Consider the following 22,557-nt stretch of genomic DNA (forward strand, 5'->3'; position numbering starts at 1 on the left):
TTGCCCACTGATCAGGGAAGTAAGTAGAAGCCAGCACTCCTGGTGCGATACTCTGGCCACAAGCAATTAATGGAAAGGCTATCACTGCTCTTAATTGTTCACCTGAATTATATTCCTAGCCTGGCTACTCACTGCCTCTACATTGTCCTCAACAAGCTCTTTATACTCGCCTTGTTTTCAGCTTCCTAGTTTGTAAAAGGAGAGAAATAAAAGGTGATCGATCTCATAAGGATATAGGGAATCTCATTTCTACAAGATTTCTCAGCCTGAACTTTCCGTAACGTTACCTGAACAAAGTTAGGGGAGTAAAATACCCGCTGAAACAAGTTTAGTATCTTGTAAACCACGCTGATCTCCTTGAACTAAGATTCCAGGAGGAAAAATGCAAGCTTCTGTTCATTTGGTCTATTTTCCTCAGTAACAAAGGAAAAAAATGTTCAGTGCTGCTCACTTATTTCAGAGCAAAACAAAAAGGAGCATTCAGATCCGTGACTAATCAGAACATGTGCTGTTGCTGGATGCGTCAGATGCCATTTTTTCCTTTTTCTTTAGCAACTCCTTAAAAACATTGAATAAAAGCATTGTTCAAGCTTCTGGTCACTTCCCATTTTCTATGTTTTGAGGGGTTTTTTTTGTTGTTGTTGAAAACATATATATTAGCTCTGTTTATAATTTTTGTTATTGAATCTGTGTCTTATTCGTGCAAATAAGAAATCTCTAATTTCTTTACATTTTGAACTGTTTTATAATCACTTCTTCATGGCCACATTTACTTCTCTACCTCCTACATAAACTCCCTAATAACCCCCCCATCTCCCCCAAAAAACCCAGAAAAAAACCCCAAAAACGTGGGCATTTTTGTTTAGAATAAAAAAATTATATTTTTCAGCAGATAAGGAAAGATTAAATTGCCAAACAGAATATAATAGCAAACAGCTAGAGAAAGCAAACAAGTAATATTTCTGACCTTTTTTTTTATAATAAGTTTTTTAATTATGGTTGTTATTCTCTCACTTAGGGGCACGTATGCTATCTATAACTGTCAGTTACACATTCCTCAACAAGTTGAGAACAGTCATTTTCTAATGAAATACAGAGTATTTAGACCGTCCCAGTGAGGCTAAAAATGAGTTATCCTGCGTTAAAGTGAAAGTAAATACATAAATGCTTTCCTGTGCCCAAGAGCACCGTTGAGAATTGGAGTGCTAGATCATTAATTTCTGCGAATAAAGAGTATTCTAAATGTTTCTCTAAAGGAGTTTTATAAGGATTCAGGGGTCATTAAGATAGAAAGTTATCTTTTCCTCCTAGAAAGCTGACACATTGGAACTTCTATGGAAAAGACTATCTGAAGATAGATACGAACAGACATAAAAATAAAGTGTTTGCTTAACCATTAACTGTATCTTGCAGGCAACTCAGCAGAATGATGAAGCTTTCTCTTGCTCACTTATGCAAATACTCCAATATAAATATACAGGAATTACAATTCACTGCGATATCAAATTCACGTTACACGTCAGCTAAGATCTCTGCAGTTTAACCTTCTAAGCTAATGTTAAAGAATGGGTGAAGTAAAACACGTCCAGCTAAAGCCTCCGTCTAGAAGATGTTGCAGAGGATGTTTGCCCTCCTAGTTTGGTATTCAGGTGAATAGCAATCTGTGATTACTTCTGCCAAAAATTAGTTCATATTACAAAATTCATGAAGAACAACAGAGCTTAAGCACGTTCTGCATCTTCTGCCTCACAGCAATCATCCCTGGCCTTTCCTGAGGATTTGTATTTACAGGCACAGACAGAAAATCATATGGTAAAGATGAGCGGTGGATCAACTCTCAAGAAGCTTAACAATATATTGGAAAAGCTCTTTCCAGTAAGGCCTATTAATGCTCTTCCACGCCGAGATACTACTGATAGTTATTTTATATAATTAGACTTTTAAGTCCATGAATAAAAAAGAAATTGTGGTGCCTCTGAACTACAATTTTTCTTAAGCTTTTGAAAATGGAGGGGGGGTGGGGGGGGTAGAGCATGCTGGAGATTAAGGGTAGGAGGGAAAGCACCTTCCTAGAGTAATTGAAAAGGTACCGACTGGTATAGCTTATTTCCATTAACAGAAATAATTTGACCACAATAATTAGGTACAATTACTACTGAAGGGCATTCACTATTTTACATTATAACCATAAGATATTTTAGGAAGTGCCAGGCTATTGGTTTTACCAGGATTACTATTACTATTTTACATCCAAAGGAAATATTGCTCCCTATTTAGATGACAAGGCCTCTAGTTTTTCCCTGATTTCTGTAGTAGAATACAGTATGTCATGAGGAAATATGTCAATCCCCTTACTTAACAAAATACAAGAAAATTTAATAAAATTCAGTTAACAACTTAACCCCAGCTCCCAAAACATATTTTTGCACCTGATATCATTTCAAACACAGCAGCTGCTTCTAATATTTTCCTTCTCTCACAGCCCAAATAGCTTTAGATAATTAATACATCCCTCATTGCAATATTTAATCACCTTTGCTCCTAGATCTAGCAAGTAACTGCGTGGAGGTAGGCCAAACTTAGTATTTAGTGCTATCTTCAGTGCTAAATATTTATTTCATATTATTATTATGCTAGGTAGCATTTACACCACACACATTCATGAATTATGTGAGCAAAGCTAGGAATATACCAAAGTCCTCTTGCCCAGTTATGGAAAACTGGCCTTATATTTAAGATCCCTCAAGACCTCTAGCAAAACAACAACAACAACAAAGCCAGTCAGCTGTAAGGCTGCAAACATAGACTGCAACAAAAAGCAATTGAATTGTAATCCTTAAACATCACTTTTAATATACTGCCAAACACTGGGTTAATTATCAAAATTATTATGCACCACGCACCTTTCAGAGCTACAAAAATAATTGAATTTTCCTGTGGAAATATCAGCTCCAAAGAATATCATCACTAGATCTTGAAAAAGAAAATTAATTAAGTATTTAAATGCACAAGACCAACAAACATGCTCAAGACAGACAACAAAAGAGTTTAGTGAAAAAAGCATTATAGCATTTTGATGTTTCATTTTTAAGGCTACTATATTTAACAAGAAAAATCCATTGCAAGACAGAGGCTGTGAAGCAACCTAACAAATTCAGGGCTATATAACGGGCCCGAAGGGGGAACAACATTTTAAGCAGCAGCAGGTCTCCGTGAAACGTTTCCCATAGACAGGAGCTCACTGCAAGGAAGAAACTCTCATACAGTGCAGTTAACTTACCATCTGAAGTGATCAGGACAAATAAAACCAACTGCAATAAAATGTAGACTTCAAGTAGTTGTTCATGCTTCATCTTTTCAGTGTATCTTTTCCAACTGCAGTAACAGTGTTTTGGTTTGCCTCCCAGTTTTGTATTATTTGTTATGCTCTAGTTAAGGCAAAAATTCATTCTAACAATGGATAAACCCTTTCAGGTAAAAGACATTGATCTTTGCACGAGCCAAATATTTAGATTAATAATTTACTGCATCAATGTTACAGACTATATTAGGTTGAAGGAGCAGAAGAACAGATTCCACAAACTTTCATTTCCATTAAGTTATCATTGTTTTGGGAGAGATACAAACACAAACCATTTCCCAAGCTCAGGAGTTGTTTGTCCATATAAATCTGCTGGATTAACCTGGTGGTATATTTCCTATCACTGGGTTTTGTTTGTTGGCTTTAGAGGGGTTTTTTGTTTATTTGTTTTCCTGTTAATGGTGTTTGCGATGATTGATATTAGGCTATTTGAAATAATGAATTACAGTACAAGAAAATTTAAACTGTACATTATAAACTAGGGCTAATCCTGGATCTATAACCTGTATCTTCCAAAGGTCCACAGATACCTCAGCTCTATTACAGAGAAATCAGAACTAAGCATGTTTAGAGTTTACATAATTTCTAAGTCTGGAAGATTTCATTAACTCCTGATGACATTTAATGATGTATTTATTAAACCATTTGAAAGTGGTTTAATAAATAGTGCAGACTGACAAGATTAAGATCTATTACCTCCTCCAAAATGAATCACCTGTGTATTAGAACAATACCCAAGGGGCAGGCGAAAAATCCCAAACATTTTATTATTGAACTTTTTGGAACCACACCACCATCTTAAAGATTAAAACCTTTACACAAACATTCAGATCAGTATAGACTTTGGACATTTCCATCTCTCAGGGGAGATGGAATAGCTCAGTCGAAATATGTTCTGATGGCTGAAAGCTCATAGGGAGAATTTTTTAAGGACTATTTGGTAGACTAACTGTGTATCTAGCACATTATTTGGTACCCCTGCTAAGTTCCCATGTGGACACTCCTAGTGCCTAAAAGGAAAGTCTTTATAGGATATAACTAATCAGCTTCAGATGTTTTCACATAGCAAATTAATGTGGGTAGTTAACACACCGTAAATTCAACATTGCTTCTTAATCCCATTTATAGATAAACCCTAATTAAATGCCGCCAGTGCAGTTATTTTATACTATGAAGTAGCTGGCATGTTGAAATGAGTGCAAAAATTACTGTTAATTCACATCTCTAAGATATTCAGACTATATTTGCTCAGTTTGTAGTAAAAGGACTTTTATTCTCAAAGTTGTCAGAGCTACTAATTCAAGTAAAAACATGAAAGTTAACCTCACAGCTTTATTGCTTGTTTTCATTTGTCCAACATGAAAGTAGAATTGAGTCTTTAACTGGAACCTTCATTAGCAAAAGTGCCCAAAGAGAGCCCGGCCCAAACGCACCCAGCGCTGTTGTCCCTGCTGCGGGACTATCACAATTAAAACTAGCAGCTACTCGTTTCTTTACCAAAACACACACTTAGAACTTAGCTATATGCAGCAGTAAAAATTTGCCACTTTTAAGTGCAATTTTTCTCCTAAAAGCAAAGTTCAGAACTTTTGCCTACCATATTTTCAAAAGCATAACTCTAACAGAAGAATATAACACTTGTTATAGTAATATTCTTGATTAAAAGAGAACTGCTGCACTCTGTGATCTGCAGTGATTTATTTGGTGATATGGAGAATTAAAAACTTCTGGAACTCATTTAGTGTACTGCAGGTGACATGTGATTGAATATTACTGTAGAACCACAGCTCCCAGAAGGTTTAATCAATACATTTTTATGTTTTCCTATCATATCTGCCTTGCTTTATTTTCTCTGAGCATGCTCTGAACACAAGGGGTAGATGTTTTATATTCAAGCAAATATGGAGAACTGCTGAACCCAATTACTCCGATTCTCATCATTTAATTTGTCATCTGTGATGCAAAGCACATTGTAACAAATTATATTAAGGAAGCTATTAACAATAGCTACCTGTATTCCCTTCCAAAAGGAATTTTTTTTTTTTTAATAGCTTTTCCCTAGAAAGTCTGGAGTATTTTTTATGGTAAAGAATTGTAAAAGTCTATCTGAAAGGCTTACTTGTGGGTTGTTTTTTTTTTTCCCCCCCTCAACACAAAACCCACCCAACAAAACAAAAGAAACCCACAAAAAACACCTCACCAAACCAAACAAAATACCCCCCAAAACCACACAAACTGCACCTCACAAGGGGGGGGGGGGGGGGGGGGGTTGGAGGTGGGGGGCAATCACAAGTCTTACCCAGCAATACTGTATGTTATTTTTGCCATTGCTTAATATATCTATTTTGCTTTAATTAAATACACTGAAATGTCATTTAAATGGAATGTAATTCAAGTGAAAAATTAACAAAGATTACTTTGAAGATCAGTTGGGAACAACGTGTTGATATAAAAGAATTATAAAGAATTTATGACAATGAAATACTTATTACAAGTTATGTTATTATCTTGCTTTTGAAATAATTTATACTTCTATGACATTTACTTGTGATAGTATTTTTTATTTCCATGCATTTTTACTATTCATTTTTATCCCCCAAAAGTTGTGATTTAAAGATTTTATAACAGCCTTTAAGTTTTATTTGTACTCAAGAACACCACCACAGACAAGGCTACTTTCTCAAGTTATAAGCTCAGTGGTAGAATGGAATTTTTTACCAAACTCACTAAAACTTCAAAATTGGAAATATAAAATAATTGGACACAAGCATTACATTAATTTTTAAAAAGCTATAATTTGGCAGCACTGTGTTGTAGACAATCAATTCCAAAAAGTTACATGAGCACACCAATAAGACCAACATTTTCCAATGACCCATCCAGTGTTACAAATACATTTTTAAGGAGCAAATGGATTTGGGGCATAATCGTGGTGAATAAGCATGTTCGCCACTTACGCAACTGAGGGATAATTACAAGTACAAACCATCCATATTTTCCCCTCTTTCTTCCAATTCTTTTTCCCCAGAAATAATAGCGTTCATACATAATCAGTAATTTGACACAAGGGTCAAATTCAAAAGAAAACTCATTGTCACACCTGCAATTTCTTTAAAGTTGAAGTGAACGCCTTACAAGAGTACATACTACGTATCGTAGATTTGAGAGATCTCTAAATGCGACTATAGATTTGAAGAATGTAGTTACATAAAAGTTAGCCTAGCAAAATAAACATTTCTTAAGGATGAGTTTCTGCCCGTTTACACCACTAGCTGTAGGACCTGACCACTTGTATCGTGTTTTAGTATGAAGACCAGCCACCTTATCTACAGGTGACTTCAGGAGGATTTTAAACACTGCACGATTACCTTTCAGTGAACTGCAAGGGAGAAATCTTTTTAACCTCTTGTAGGAAAAGACTAAAACGTGTGTAGATTAATAGCAGGAATTGAGAAGGATACATAAGGAAAATGGAGAAGTAATAAGTTAAATGACACATTTTTGTTGTTGCTGTTAACACTCACTTTGATAACAGTTTGTGTATGTAGTAAAAGCAATGCATTAAGTCTGCTCACAACAGTAATAGAAACATTTTCTTTCCCTCCACACACAACAAAGAGGATTTCTCCTACTTAAATATTTTGATATCAAGTTTTTTTGTGTTATAATCCAGCTACTGAGTCCACTACCCTTGTCTTGAACTATTTTGCAGTCATCGAGCCAAACAAACACAAGATGCCAAATTCTTTCACCCTATTGATATTGAAGCAAAAAGGACCAAAAAATTATTGTAGCATACACAGTAAGGAAGTCAGCACCATAACCATAAGATATGTCTTATATAGAGCTAGCACTGCAAATTTCTATATTACTAGCAAGTTGAAAACACATGTAGTCCTTAGTTATAAGGTTCACCTGTTATAGTTTTTCATTTTTTTTCCACCAGATGGCAGGTGAAAGTTTTGATTTCCATATACAAACCTGTTATAGCAAATTATACTAGTACTACAGTTATAAGTGGCATCTTGAGTCATTTACACTAAATGTTTCGATTCACTCAGAGGCAGGTCATTGTAAGGTTTTGGTTTCCAGATTAGTGGTAACTTAAATTTCAAAATTAAAAATGCATCAACTAAAAGCTTAAATATGCTGAACCATTCAGATTACTTTGTCTTGGAAAAATAAGATTGAGAAGGAAAACTAATATATACCAGGAAGAGATATATTTCTGTACTGAACAATTTTAAATACAACCAAGATGATAAGAACACACTATAATTCTTTTTCCTCTGTTATATTTACTCACTTCTGGAACTGAATCAACTCTCTCAAGCTCATTCTCCTCTTTTCGAATTGTTTTGCATCTCTAATACAATTATTAACCTTAGGAACAAAGCCATCACAGGGAAATGCTCCAAAAATACCTCTCTCCTGGTTTAAATTGAATTAGAAATTCAATAAAATAAACCAGAAAACTTGGTTTTGCAAAACCTTAAGTCCAGGGCCTCAACCCTGTAAAAATTAGTTTTCTCTGTCCACACAAAATGCCACTGACAACAAAAAGGGTTCAACTTCTCCCTCTTCAGCATAGAAGAACCTTCTGGATGGCATAGGATCAAACAGCTCAAATAGTTTTCTTATGGCACACCAACATCAGCGTCTTAGTTTTGGATCTCCCAGTTGCCCCCACTTACCACGCTGTAGTTCATCCCAAGGAGCAGACTCAGGACACAAGAGCTGTACGCTTCTCAGATGAAACTACCCCAGGAATGCATCTAACGTGCTCCTGCCACCAACAGCCATTCAGCCTACGCAGCCAGCCTAGAGCCAGGGGGAAGGAAAATTCCTCAAACACTTGTAGGGTGGATGTGGGCTCATCAGTACCAGCTGTTTCCCTCAACAGCTCTGCCTCACTTGGGCACAGCCCTAAGCAATTAACTTCTAGATACTGAAGTAAGCCACAGGTTTTGTGGTTTAGCAATCATTACTAATTGTGCTGCCCACATTCAAGTAGCCTAAAAAAAAAAAAAAAACTACTATATACTCAGCCTTCCCAAAGAGAAAATAAATGTTCATAACAAAAATGTCAGGGTTATGCTGAAATAAAGAGCATTTCTGATTGTAGTGGGGCTTCTGAATTATGGCAGCTTGGTCACTTTTACTGAATTTTATCTCAATTCCCTACAGCTTTTCAATAGTTGGCCTTTATCTCCTCTATTCTACTACCTAAATACTTCAAAAAGAGAATTTACAAAAACCAGGACATAGAACAGAAAATTACCAGGCTGCTGAACCCTCAATCAAGTTCAGCAAGCTGGATTTATTAGATTCTAGACACAAAACATTATCTGGAAAAGGAATGATGATATTTACTAGAATTAAACATATTTGTAAAACAGATCTAAGCTATATCTAATATGGCTTAATTATAGTAATCCACACAGAATATTTTTGTCTCAATGAGAACAAATGGAATTATGTTCAGAAATCCCTGTGCAACAAAACTCAAAAATACCTGTTAGTTTTTTACTAACTATATATAATGTTTTATAATGTAAACTATGTATTTGATAGTTTTGTACATGTTATTATTTTCCTAACTACATCTCTCTTCCTAAAGCTCTGCCTTGAACTTCTGCAAAAGAGTAACATTACCTTAAAGGCAGTCTTCATCTGGCCAGGTTTAACTAAACTTTTAACATTTAAGACCAGTTTATCTTTGAAATCATATTTTATCATGACATAGTATTTACATGAGCTGTATAAAGTACCTTTACAAATATGCTATAGGATAAATACATAACAGGATACTTCATAATTTCAAGACAGATAATAATGTTTTGACTTACAAATTTTTGGATTGTAAGAAAAGATTGCTGACCCTCATTTGTTTCCTCTCTCAAACAAAATCAGCAGAACCTGACATATGTTATTTAAAGGTCTTCCTTTCAGCCGGAGCTTGGACTGAATTAGTCTGACTAAGCTGCTATACAATAGGTATCTGTTTCTATAAAACAAGGCAACCATAATTTTTTTCATCGTCACTGCTCCTGTTTCAAAAAAATGTAATTTCATAGGTCAGATTCTGTGAAAAGAGCAACACTAAAAGCATTAAAAAAAAAAAAACAAACCACCCAACATAAATGACAACCCAATTTACCCTTACCTAAGGGTATGCATGTCTACGTACACAGCTGGTATTACAGTGGTGAACGTGCATGTAACAGGGAGCTCCGTTTCTGATGTCAGCAGACAACACTAGTGACATCGAATGGCACATTTAAGCACAGACCAAATTAGGAAAGATGTAACTGAACACCTTCATACCACCCGTTGGTGATCTGGTCAAAACAAAATTTCTGTTACCATAGTTTTTAAACTGCAGCTGGTCCAAACCATCTCACTATCCTTCCTCACTAACACTGACAGAGAAACACACAAAACTTCTCCATCTAAAGGAGTTTCTCACAGAATATTCAGCTAACGTTGAGGTCCTAGTCCTTACTAACAGTACCTGTGGCTTGGGCTCAGGGCATTTGATGACCATAAGGTCAGGACAAGGCCCACTGACAAGTTTGCTCCTCTGACACAATGGGATTTCCTTTAGGGTTAAACATCTCTCATCTGTGCGGGAGGCAAAGTACTCTCAGGGTGCTCCAGGACTGAGGAACTCAATCTCAGCCTGGGGAGACAAATCTTATTACCTCTCATTCCAAGAACAGAGCACAACCATTCACATTGACTTCCATAACAAACATACAGACATAATGTTATCTAGAAACAAACAAACTCTACTGTAGCCATTGTATCTGAGAAAGAATGACAACGTTCTGTCTGATTGTCACTTTGCTTCATACACTCCTATCAGGCATAGTGTTGAGCAGAGTGAAGAAAGAATGTATACACCATAATATAACCTATCATCCATATGCAATTAACTTGTGAGGAAAAAATGTTTTTGAACAGTATCAAATACGCCAGAACAACTTCATCTTTCATAATGCCTGCACTCTCCCTTCTGCCCACTTGCACAAGCTATCCCGCAGAATAACGTTAACATTTAAGACAGCTGTTCTGCAGAGCCTAAAGAGGCCCATTCAATGATCCACTTTGCCAAACATTGCAAACACCTGCCTATCTCACATTGGCCAAATAGTTGAAAAAAATGGCTGAAAGCCTAACCATGGGATGAGGATCTTACTTAGCACTGCAAGTAACTCCCTAGTACTCAGTTTGATCCATCACTGATCAAACTCTTTGAGTAAGAAGAAGTGAATGAGCAGTTCAAGACTAAGAAAAAGCATCTTGCTTACCTCCTGAAGGAAGAAAGTATGTAAGCAGCTAGAAGAAATGGGAGGTGAACAGTAGGCAACAGAACAGTGCAACTTTTCATTGCATCTTACAGAAAACTTCTATATATTTAGCACTCTGTTGATGCCTATCATAGTGATCTTTCCCTGAAGCCTTGTTTACCCCCTAAATCTAATCTAAATTGTAATGACTCTATAATCAAAAGAATAAAGAATAAGCACAAAATTACTGAAAAGCAAAGGGGTGTCTTTCCTAAAACATGACAGTTGCATACCTCAGTGGCCAAATGGGCAATTCTCTGCCTGTTGAATACATAGACTAAAGCGCTGCTTTGATAGCTCTCATTCCCAAATTAGAACGATTAAGGAATCCATATCACTGCGCGTTAATGCTCTGGTAATAGCGTTAGTCACAATCCCTCCTGTCTCCGTGTAGGAAAAAAAAATAAAAAGTCATGCTACCTCAATATTAAATAAATAGAGGAATGACCCCACTTGCTACTCTTTTTATGAAGAAAAAAATGACAACATAATCCACTAATTCTTTTAATGTCTCATTTCACACTCATAAAGTAACCCCAACCTAGGCTGACCTAGAGTAACTTTAAAAAAAGAAAAAGCTCTAGTATGTCCTATTGATGGCTTTCAATTCTCTGGCTAAACAGTGAAACACCTTGAAATGAGAACACAGTTTGAATTTTATTCATTTATTTGGTATATAATTGGCACCTTCAACCACAAACCTCATCCCCGCTACAAAAAGTTTACCTTCTGAGCTAGGCAACACACTTCAAAAGCTGCCAAATAAGATGGTCCAATCTCAAAATGAAGACAATATATCAATAACTGCACTTATTATAATCACGCTCACATCTGACTCTGGTGAAATACAGCTGAAGAGGGAACTGGCAGAAAGGCATGACTGGTCTTTTGCCAGGCCACATTCCCAGCAAAGTCGAAAGTGAGAGAAAGTGGTCAGGAAGATGGACTACTGCGATGACATACAGGCAGCGAGAAGAAACGGGAGCTGAGGGGCAAGGAAGGCAGAATGTTACAATTTTACGATAAGGACAAACAGATTGATTTCAAACCAAAAGGGAACAAGCATCGAGGTCTAAAAATGTTGATTGGAACAGAGCAGCTCCCCTGAAATTGCTGTTTTCCTGCTTTACATCTGCAGCCTAATGTCTGCCATTTCTGTGCAGCTGTGCAGTGCAAAGGGTGACCGTAATAAGCTTTTCTCTAACGCAGAGGGGATCGAGGTCCTTCTGCTACTCTCAGCTCCAGAATATAGTGCTAGCTCTGGCTCAGCTGAACAGAGATCGTGGATGCAGCCCCTAAGGAAACTCACGCACATGGCTGGGGCTGGGGCTGGGGCTGGTACCTGAATTCCTGCTCAGTAGCTGTTATCTGGGGCTATGCGATGCAGCTGGCTTTTTAACAAGTGTGCAACAAATTTAAAAATTATGGTTCAGCTTTTTTATTTAAGAGAAAGCCACATTCCTAATAAAGGAATCAGTCACATGGGAAGCTCTGGTAGGATTAGCGTTAAGGTGATAATGGAAATAGAATTAAAAACTGTAGTATTACAATGATACTTTGTTAAGTGCGGAAAGCAGGCCTGTTTGAATCAAAAAGAATATATTTTATTTAAAGAAATGTTCTGACTGAGTTTTCAAAGGAGCTAAAAGAAAACAGCTTTCTCTTTCAGTTTTAAATAATGCAGTTTAGGAGATGGGCATTTTTTATCAAAAAGAATAACAATTTCTTTTTTATAAGAGAAGCGTTTAGAAATTGTTTCTGTAAACATGTCTTTCTACAGATTGAAGCCAAATCTGATGAAAATACTTGCCACGTCCAGCAACAGCTGGACTACTTTTTATATGGCTCAGATCTGGAATTGAATGCCTTTAACCATTGTTCCAGCAAAAGCTGTCAGCACACAAGCTACCTGCAGTTTCCACTTTTTATTAGCCAGCTTTGTACTCTTTAGTCTTAAAGAACTAATTACAGCAAGTGTAACACTTGTATTTGCTCTGGCTAAAGACAAGATTTTATTTGGTTGCAATGAACAAGTGTCAAGGAAGGTGAGAATTACCAGTTGCATGGTCTACATGTTAAGCCACACAGATTAAGTCCAGGCATTTTGACACGGCATCACTGCTCCGTTTGCCAAAACCAAACCAACCTCATTCTGTGGAAGTGAGCACGAAGAAGCACACTGCAACCTCAAAATGACACGGTAGGGAAGGTTCACCAGCATGCTGAAGAGATTCTGAAAATTGCACCCTGAAAATTCAGCTTTAAGTCAGTAATACGTACCAGCTGTATCGGCTGGTAAGCCAAACAAACGTATACTTCGTGGTGAAATAGCTGACTTTTTCAAACTAGATATTTCACATCTCTGAGAAGTACCGGATGAGACGGAGATGTTGAAAAGTACAAGTCAAGAAAGGCAGGCGTCTCCCTCATCTGAATCCACAGAAGACAAACAACCGTTTAGTAATGAATAAGTTGTATTGTTCACCGGTTTGAAATGTAGTGTAGCAAAGAGAATGCAAGAGTTAACTTCATTTTTGAAGACCGCAAAAAACTGAAAACAAGGAACTGAGTGGGAAAGTAAACACTGCTGAATAAATTAAAGACAGGAAAACCTACTTTTCCAAGTTTTTTTCTAAATCATCTAAAGTAGAAGATGCCGTTGCTTGATTTGTGTATCATTCACTCATAATTATAGACACTCTCACCCCATACAAATTAAAAAGATATTCACATAAACTAATACTAGAGACCAAGAAGAAAACATGAAGTGGGAGAGACAAAATATTTCCTCAGTGACACTGATGGCAAGCAACATACTCTCTTGGACATGTAGTATATACTACAGAAAGTTACAGTGTCTTTCTTCTGTCAGTATAATACAGAACAATTACTCTGGTAATAATCCGTAAAAATAAAACCACCATAGCTAGCTGATCACTGAAGTTAACTTAGGTCTAATAATAGTATTTTAAATCTTAAGGAACAGAATGGACATACATGACTGTCTCTTTTAATTGGTACAAGCACAGTTCAGAAGAGGAAGAAAACCAAAACCAACACACATGAAGCTTATTCTTTTTCAGCCTTTTGGCACAAGTTTTTGATCCAAAATCAGCATTTGGGCATCTCTTTTCTGAATCATAACCAAATCATAATGATCATAAAACAGAGGGAGGTGTTACTTTGAAAGAATCTGCCTCACGTTAAGATTTTATATTTAAAAAATAGTAATCTGTGCTCTTCTCTATACAACCAGAGCCAATATTCATTGAGTTTCACTAGGCTGAAACTTAACCTTGTATGGAGTGAAACAAAATACATAACATACATAAAGTTTATTTTGGAATACAGAAAAGTGCTAAGGAAAATTCATGGGTAATCAGAAAGCCAAAGGGATGACATTAATAAGAATAAATGTGAAAAAATCCCATAATTTATCTCATAAGAACTGAATGCATTGTTAATCAGTGACTTTTGTTACAAGGACAAAGGAAAATGAGAGCATCCTCCCAAACTAAGATCTCTATTCAGACTGCAGACAACCCAGTTCTTAAAAGCTGTCTGAATCTGTGAATTTGATTTCAGTACTCTGTAGAACAGCACACTGTACAATCTGTTATGCCTCACAATCCTGGCAAATGTAGTGCATTAATGTCTATGTTATGGGAAATTATTGCCATAAAGATATCAGAGAAGATCATTAAATACATACATATACTTTAAGACATTGGTATGGCTAGCTTAAAGTGAAAATTATTTTTTGGGTGACTCAGAATTCCCTGTGTCCTCAGAGGGCACATGCATTTTAACAGATTAAAGGAGCTCATTTGCACAGCCAATTCTAGGTGGTTTATTTGGTTGTTTCAAACAACGGATCTGGAATTCTCCCCCTATTGCATTTCTGCTCCTCCAATATACAGCTTAGTAGAATTTATAAACAATTGAAGGGCCGTGAAGATTGTCCATGATAAATATAGAAGTCACTGGAATTTCAGCTGCTTATACCAACTCTTAATTTGCTCTACAGTTTTGTGCATTAAAGATCACTGGGTGAGGCACCCAAAAAAAGCTGTCTAGGAGATCAGCTCCTCGTGACCCACTTTTCGCTTACCCATCCGCTACCATACTGTATGTTACGTGATGACATCACTGCATTTGTTTTAGAAAGGATAAAATGTATATGAAAATGCATTTTCTTACTGCTTTCCCATTTTCTCAGAACCTTCATTAGCATTCCTCCTTGAAGCTACTAGTGTGTCATTTAATATGAATGGAGCCGTACTTGGGCCAACACTCAGTTGTTGTTGTAAAGTAATTAGACCCCAAATGCACCCAAATAGTTTCCAGGCTACCAGCTGGATAAAATGTTCATTGCTTCTTTTGTAGATATTTGCTTCCCGATTTAACTCTTTTCTCTCTTAAAACTCAAAAGAGAGAACATATTAGCTGAGGAGGAAAGAGGAAGAGACCAAGTAATTCCGTGTGATGTAGACCTCATGGTAACTCAGACTTACAATTTCATAGGAAATGGCAGCGTTCGTACAGCCTATCCGTCAGGCTCTGTAACGCAGGTGGGTTTGCTTCCTCAAGATTTCTCTGTCTCTTTTTTTTTTTTCCTTCTTCATCAGCATATTAATGCTCTTCATCATCATTCTTTGAAAGTGTGACACATATCACATTTCCCATCCTTCTGAGCATATGGTCTGGAACTATTCAATAGCTGCAATATGATGATTCCGGGCTGCTGAGCGCAACTGATTGGCACATTAAACTGCTGGGAGACTCTTATCTGGGGCAGACAGGATTCTTTCCAGTGCAGTCCTAAGGGGCCCTCAGTAATGAAAAACAGTAATTCTAAGTCTTTTCCACCTGTCTGTTGCCAGGCATTTTAAAATGGAGTTTCAATAGTTTTTCTTTCCCCATAACCCTTATTAAAGCAAATCAAGTGTAAGCCAGAAGAACTTGGAGAGTTTCACTAGAGACCCTGCAGTTATCAATTTAAGAATAGGTTTTTCAAAGCTCATTTAGCATTGCTTTTAACACTGTAAAGCAACCTAGTGTACAAAAAATGTTAATACAATAGGTATGAAATTAACTAAATAAATACAGCAGTATGATGTTTGGTTTATAATAAAAAAATCTCTGATTTTAAAAGAGATGTTTCCCTTTATTATCAAATCAATAAAGGGTAAAGAAAAAAATAATTTATTTTGCATATAAGCAAGAGTAGGGAAGTCAAAATCTAATTGAAGATATAAAATTTACCAGCTCTAAAGAAATTCCTTCAGCTACTGCAGCCTCCTCTTAACTGTGATTATAGTGATAAGGATACATTCCCTTGCTGGGAACAACAATGAATCAAGCATTTGCTTCCCATCCCCATTTCTTCAGCTAAAGGGAAAAAAATCAGCTTCCAGACTCATGACTCTTTGCAAAATAAGGGAAGGGTTTTCTGAGAACAGTGATTGCCTGAAGAGTTACTGTAGGAACTGGATACCAGTATCATGATCTAAGGACAGAGCTTTTGTGGTTGACATAGGGGCAATTTAAATGGTTTACATATATTGCCTTTTAACACAATAAGATAGTGCTCTACTTTCTTTCATCTATAAAACTAGGAAAACTGATTCTTTTCACCTCAGTGTAAGTTTTATTATGTTTAGATCCTTAAACAGTGGCTGTGTTGTTCCCTTCCAGGAGATAATGTTAAATCCTGAACGATATAAAGATGCACAGGACTTCGTAGCAAATAAACCTTCTGCAGTAGTGCCCAAAACTAGGTAAATGGAGCATCACTAAGAAGTCTTGGAAATATTCTGAATTGATTTAAATTTTTTATGCACAGAGTTTTCTTACTTATGTTTTACACTTTGGTAACCTTTCTTGCACTGGATGCTTCACATCTCAAAACTCTAAATGATAGTTTCTGGAAGTTTATGAATTTGCCACTCTCTGTCATGGTCTTGCAGCTTAGAAAATATGGATACAGAAAGGATTTTATTCCATAGGAGTCAACCATTCATACTACACAAAGTGTTGGAAATTAGAGTTCTTACTTTTGAGATCTCAAAAAGATTCCAGAGAGAATTCCATACACACGTCCTCTTCACAAGTATTGCTAAAATTTGCAATTATTGCCCATCTGCAGGGATTAGTTATTATCATTTTTGTTTTAAAAACTTCTTGGAGGAGAAACAATCACTTTATTTTAAGGCTGCTAGAAAGAAATCACATGCAAAACTGCTTATTTTCACATAAAGAGTAATATTTAAATGATATGCTTGTCTTTATGCTTTACATAAAAACTGTGTTAACATTTGCATTCTTCATGGACCAACATTTTTTTTGACTTAGTTTCCAATGTTTATGTGTTAAAAGTCTTGTTTTCCTCCAGCGTCACTGTACAGTGAGGTATTGGCAATGTTATTTGCGTTCAGATTGGTAAAACTGAATTCTTGTCAATGGCGATGTATTAAAGCACTTGGATGCACTAACGTCCGCACAACTTTCCTGCTGGATGTTTGCAAGACCCCTTATTTTCATGTTTATCTAGAAAAAATAAAATCAATTCTGTGGAGAACTTTACGAGTGGATTCTTGCAGAGTAATCTGCCGTGAGAGACAGAGCTGTGGATCTCAGAAGGACAACAGCCGGACAAGGAATATTTTAGATACACAGTTGTACATAAAAAAATTTTTTACCCATTTTACATTTGTTCATGCTTCTTCTATACATGCTTCTCTGCAATATAAGAAAGAGTCAAGAAGGAGTTACTAGCAGTGCAGTGGCCAGCAGCTAAGTACGATAATAATTTGAAGTGGACTGAAGGGAAGCTTTCACATACTGGGCACAAACTGTGCTTTTTTGGGCTCTTGGGGAAGAAACAGCAGTTATGTAATTCTATTAGACATGTTCTACTACCATTAGAGATGTAGTACTGCTGTAACTCAGTAGGCAAGCCTTATTCAGCTATGTATAAATTAAATTAACAATTTACCGAATTTCTAACAGCCTCTCATGTTTAGCCAGCTGTTGTGTCCTACGCTAAATTTGGAGAAAATAGTAGTACAGGTCAGAATTTTAGAGTGTTTTGTTTCTTCTGCACAAGGGCAGCTGTCACATCACCAGTATGATGTATTTTTTTCAAACATAATAATATAAAATTAGGAGTGGCTATGGTAATCCCATGTTCAAGACTTGGAATATCTGTGGAATGTACTACATTTTTCAAGCAGCCTAAGCTGGGTGCCTTCTCTCCTGGCTGACTCTGGAGGGTTGCCGAATTGTATTTAAAAGTAAATAAGAGACCCGTTTTATTAAAAAGTTTTGCTGACAGAGTTGCAAAATTAGCATTATTGATTTTAATACATTTAATAAAACAATGCTATCGAAAACCAGCAGCAAAACACAAAACATTGTCTCTCTTCTTCTTATGTGTTGAGGAATACACTTTCACGAAGAAAGTTGTACACTATGAACATCTTTATTTAATGAATCAAATGTTTAATGAACCTATGAGATATACTGTAATGTGGGGAGATACTTAAAGAAAAGGAGAGCATGATGAAGGAAAAAGTCCTCACCTTTTTTGGCTTCTTCCCACTCAAAGAGATGTACTCTTTTCCCACCTTGACTAGGTATCACGTTCCCTGAATGACTTTAGAAGGTATTCTTCCTCGAGTCAAACAGTCTGTCATTAGTGCACAGTAATCCGTACTATAATGGTCTTTAATTGCCTTTAATTATTTTATATCTGAATTACCGTACACTGCAGGACATTTAAAGCCATAATAATAAAATATCTTATTACAGTGGCTTATTGAAGTACTACTGGGCTTTGACTTCTGGGAATCATTCTCAAGTCCAACAGTGATTGTAAATCATTCTGATCTCTACCATGTAAGTCAATGGGGATATTGCATAAGAAACTGAACTTGTAAACTTTAAAACATTAATTCCTACTAGAACCAAAGGCACTAAATTCCTTCACTCATCCTACTTGGGTTAGGCTAAAGCTCCAAAAGCAAGGCAAACATCAACTATGGCACAAAATCAATGCTTTCTTTCCTTCTAAATATACAGTACTTGTGACCCATAAAATCCCTGAAGCTAGCCCAGTAAGACAAACACTGCTGTATACTTATTCATGCTGCTTATACACATGCCATATCCTGAAATCACCACTTAAAATCCGTGCTTTCAATCTGGGAAAGTTTTAGGGCAAGGTTATTTTTTGAAAGGCAAAGATAAAAGGCAGCCTATCCTCAGCAAGATCTGAGATAGCAAAATGGTCATTAGAAAAGATGTTTAACGTGTTTGCTAAAAGCAAGTAAGTTTTTGTAAAAAAAGTCAACAATATTAGCAGCAGGGAGGGATTTTAAAAGTATTCAATACTAACGTCAGTAAAGCAGTTAAACAAACTGAACAATGACGATGTTTTCTAAGGGATTGTGAGCAAGTGCACAGGAGGCACAGGACTGCCATCATGCCGGCATGGTTTTGCTATGCAGTCAGCACCTCATCAATGTCTTCTTAATACTCCTGTGAGCCTGCTGTACGACCTGGCGCTTGCCTCCTCTCCGTGCCAAAATGCCAACACCTAAACCATGCAGGCAGCAGTGCTTCCGCTGTCCACGGGTACGAGTGGCTTGTGGTTATCTGGTATCCGGACTCAGAAACAAGGATTATCTTCAAAGGACACAAAGTAATCGAAACATGAGATGCTGTTGTTATTTGTTTATTATGCAGTACATACAGAATCTTGTGTTCCCAAGGTCCGGGTGTGCTGAACACCATGTAAGTATGTACGGGAGAAAGCAGTAGCCCAAGACTTGGACTACCCCAGTCTAGCTGCAACACAACAACAGCAGAGACAGGGAAAAGCGCTCTGATTCGTGTCACGGACAGCCGCCAAATTACATCCGCTGCACATGTGCTCTGCTTTGTTAAGCCATCATTACGGCTTTGAATCCGTACAGACTTAAGCAACCCACTCTTACCAGGGCAGCAGGACTAGGAAATAGGCAGCACTATCACAGCACAAAGCTAGAGAGAGCCCCACCGCTACCCTCGCCACCCCACTGCCCCCCTCCCCTTTCTCCCCCCTTTGGTTTTTCCATTTTTTGTTAACAAGCTTACACATTGTAAGACACTTTGCACTTCCAAATGACACATCACAACTACTTTTAACCTGACGAAAGTCAAAGCAGTCTCCCGTAAGGTGACAAACTGAAGTACAGCAAAAGCTAAAGACAGTGTTTTACAGGAACTTCACTGGAAAACAAGACAGACATGGGAATCTCAGGACAGAGCACTAGACATAATATCAAATAACTGACCAGCGGTTTCAGATCTGCAGATGGTATCTGTAGTGACACCACAGAAAATAAATCAATAAAACATTCTGATTTCAAGGCATTTTTATGCATCTTGAAGGAATTCACTAAACTTTTCTCTTACTCATCCTTCTGATCATTCTTTTCCTGTCATCAGGTACCTAAGGCAGATGTCAAACAGCTGCAACCCTCTCCATCACAGACTAGTTTTACCATCAAATCTTCTCTGTTCAGATGTAACACAGGCATTCTGTCAATATTGTGTCACAAAATGTGCCCTCAGCAAGCCAATCTTTTCATTTGATTGTATGTTATTTTGTCTTTCATTAATAGTGTGTATTAAAAATCACTTATGGAGAAGACAAGCAAACATAGACTTTGCTCTTTGGAAGAAGAAATGTTTGTTAAATTTGTTGGCATATGCCTACCAAACCAGCACAGCTGAGACTGATAAATAAGAATTTGATTAGCATTCAAATTATAACTTGTCCATTCCTCTTCATAATGACAGCTTGACTGAGATTGTGTTTGTCCATTTTCAGAGATGAATAACTGTGGCATTTAGTAAAGAAGTGAGAAAACCATGTTTGGTTTCTAATTTGCTGTAATGACTTTCTTGGCCATGGTTATTTGAAGAAGAGTCTAGCCAGCTGCCTTTATTTCCCCTTCTGTTAGATTATGATCTCTCTCAAAACAATACTTGAAAATGGCTCATCTGAACAAAATTCAAAAAGTGCTACAGACCAGCTGACTAGAAAGACAAAAGAAATTGTGCCAGTATCACTAAGCTAAATTCAAGGTATGTAAGCAAAGTAGTTTCAGCAGAATGATTTATGGTAAAAACCTGGAGAAAATAATTTGTCCTCAATCTTCCTTATAAATAATTTGATTTATTTTCAAACACATTATAGCACTAGGCTCTTCTTTTTCTCTGTCCTGAGGCACGAGGCACGTAGCGTTGTTAGAAACATTTTCAAGAACGCGTTGCATTATGCATACACAATCCCCAAGTAAAGATAAGGGAACTGCTTTGTGCCGTAACTTAGAGATGTACCCTGCATCCCTGTACAAGCATACATGTGAGTCGCATGTGAACTGGACTGCTGTGTGACTACCAGTTCTGAAATGCAGGTCAGAAAGTAGGTTTCTTAAAAGTGTGCTGCATATTAACCATTCTGTAACGAACATACTTTTTTTAGAGCACTGCTGGAAGGTGATATGCCATCCACGATGGTTTGCTTAAACCGTTCTGTCTGTTCTTCATCACAATGAAGCAATATTTCCTCACTTTCCACAGGACATACCGCACTCTAACAGTTATTCCCGTATTTTTATGCCATATAGTTATTCCCATATTCTTATTCCACTTGGTAAAGAACTAGTAGGAGCAGTATTTTATGAATAGAGAACACTGTCAAGTGGTAAGACACAAAAAGATGAATTGACCAAAAAATGAGTAAGAGAACATGCAACAGATCTTAGACGATGTATGCTAAGCAGAATAAAAATCACCTGTCCCCAATTTTGTTAGTCTTTATACGAAATGTTCCAGACAAAGTTAGTCATCACCAAAATCGCTGATCAGAGGATATTTCAACACTGTTCTTCAGTGTCCTTCTCCCTTCCACGAACTTCCATGCTTTATTGATTTAATTATACAGTATGGATTTTTACTCATCTATGCTACATATTCAAATAGTACATGCTAACATAATTCAGGTTAAATTTCTCAAACGCACTTAAAAACTAACCCATTTAGCGATATTTAACTAGTTTGTCAGAAAAAAAAAAAAAGCAGCAGGGATTACTCAGAAGCTGAGCTGATACGTTCAATTCACTCCTTTCTTTTGCATTACAATTATCCCCAGTTTTAGGGATGTCAAGTTTATATGGAGATGGACTTTCAGCCAAATGGGAAACTGCCCAAACTGCACACTACCAACAAGCTATCTGAATATGCTGGATGTTGGTTTGATGTTTGACAAGAAGTCAGTCTAACTTTAAATGTAGAGGAATGTGTGTTGAGGAATATATGTTGCATGGTAAAAGTCACAAAGCTAAGAATCTAAGAACAGTGTCTGAGAACATTAAAGCAGCATGGACTAAGAAAATTCTGAACCCCACCAGGAGAACAGTTGAGTCTACAGTATTCCACTATGGGATGAAAAGTGAATAATGCCAGAAATCATTCTTTGGTAAACTACTTATGTATTCACATTTTTTAACTATCTAAATGTGCAGTCATACCTGATAACTGCATTATAGACATAGGCTGATATCCATGACTGATAAGCAGGAAAACCTTAGCTGGGCATACCTGCAAAATTACTTCTTGCTGCTTCAAACCCTCTCCGCGCTGCACGAATGGCTTACCTGAAGTGCTGCATTCTACAGTATGAGATTTAAAAGTGGACTGAAACGGTGCAATAAAGGAAGGTCAAAGAGGTGGGGCAAAAAATCTCATCAAGTATCCGAAGATGTTGTCTCTGTTCATTACACAGAGTAGTAA

The sequence above is a fragment of the Mycteria americana genome, chromosome 10 (genome assembly GCF_035582795.1).
Source record: "Mycteria americana isolate JAX WOST 10 ecotype Jacksonville Zoo and Gardens chromosome 10, USCA_MyAme_1.0, whole genome shotgun sequence".
NCBI classification, from domain to species: Eukaryota; Metazoa; Chordata; class Aves; order Ciconiiformes; family Ciconiidae; genus Mycteria; species Mycteria americana.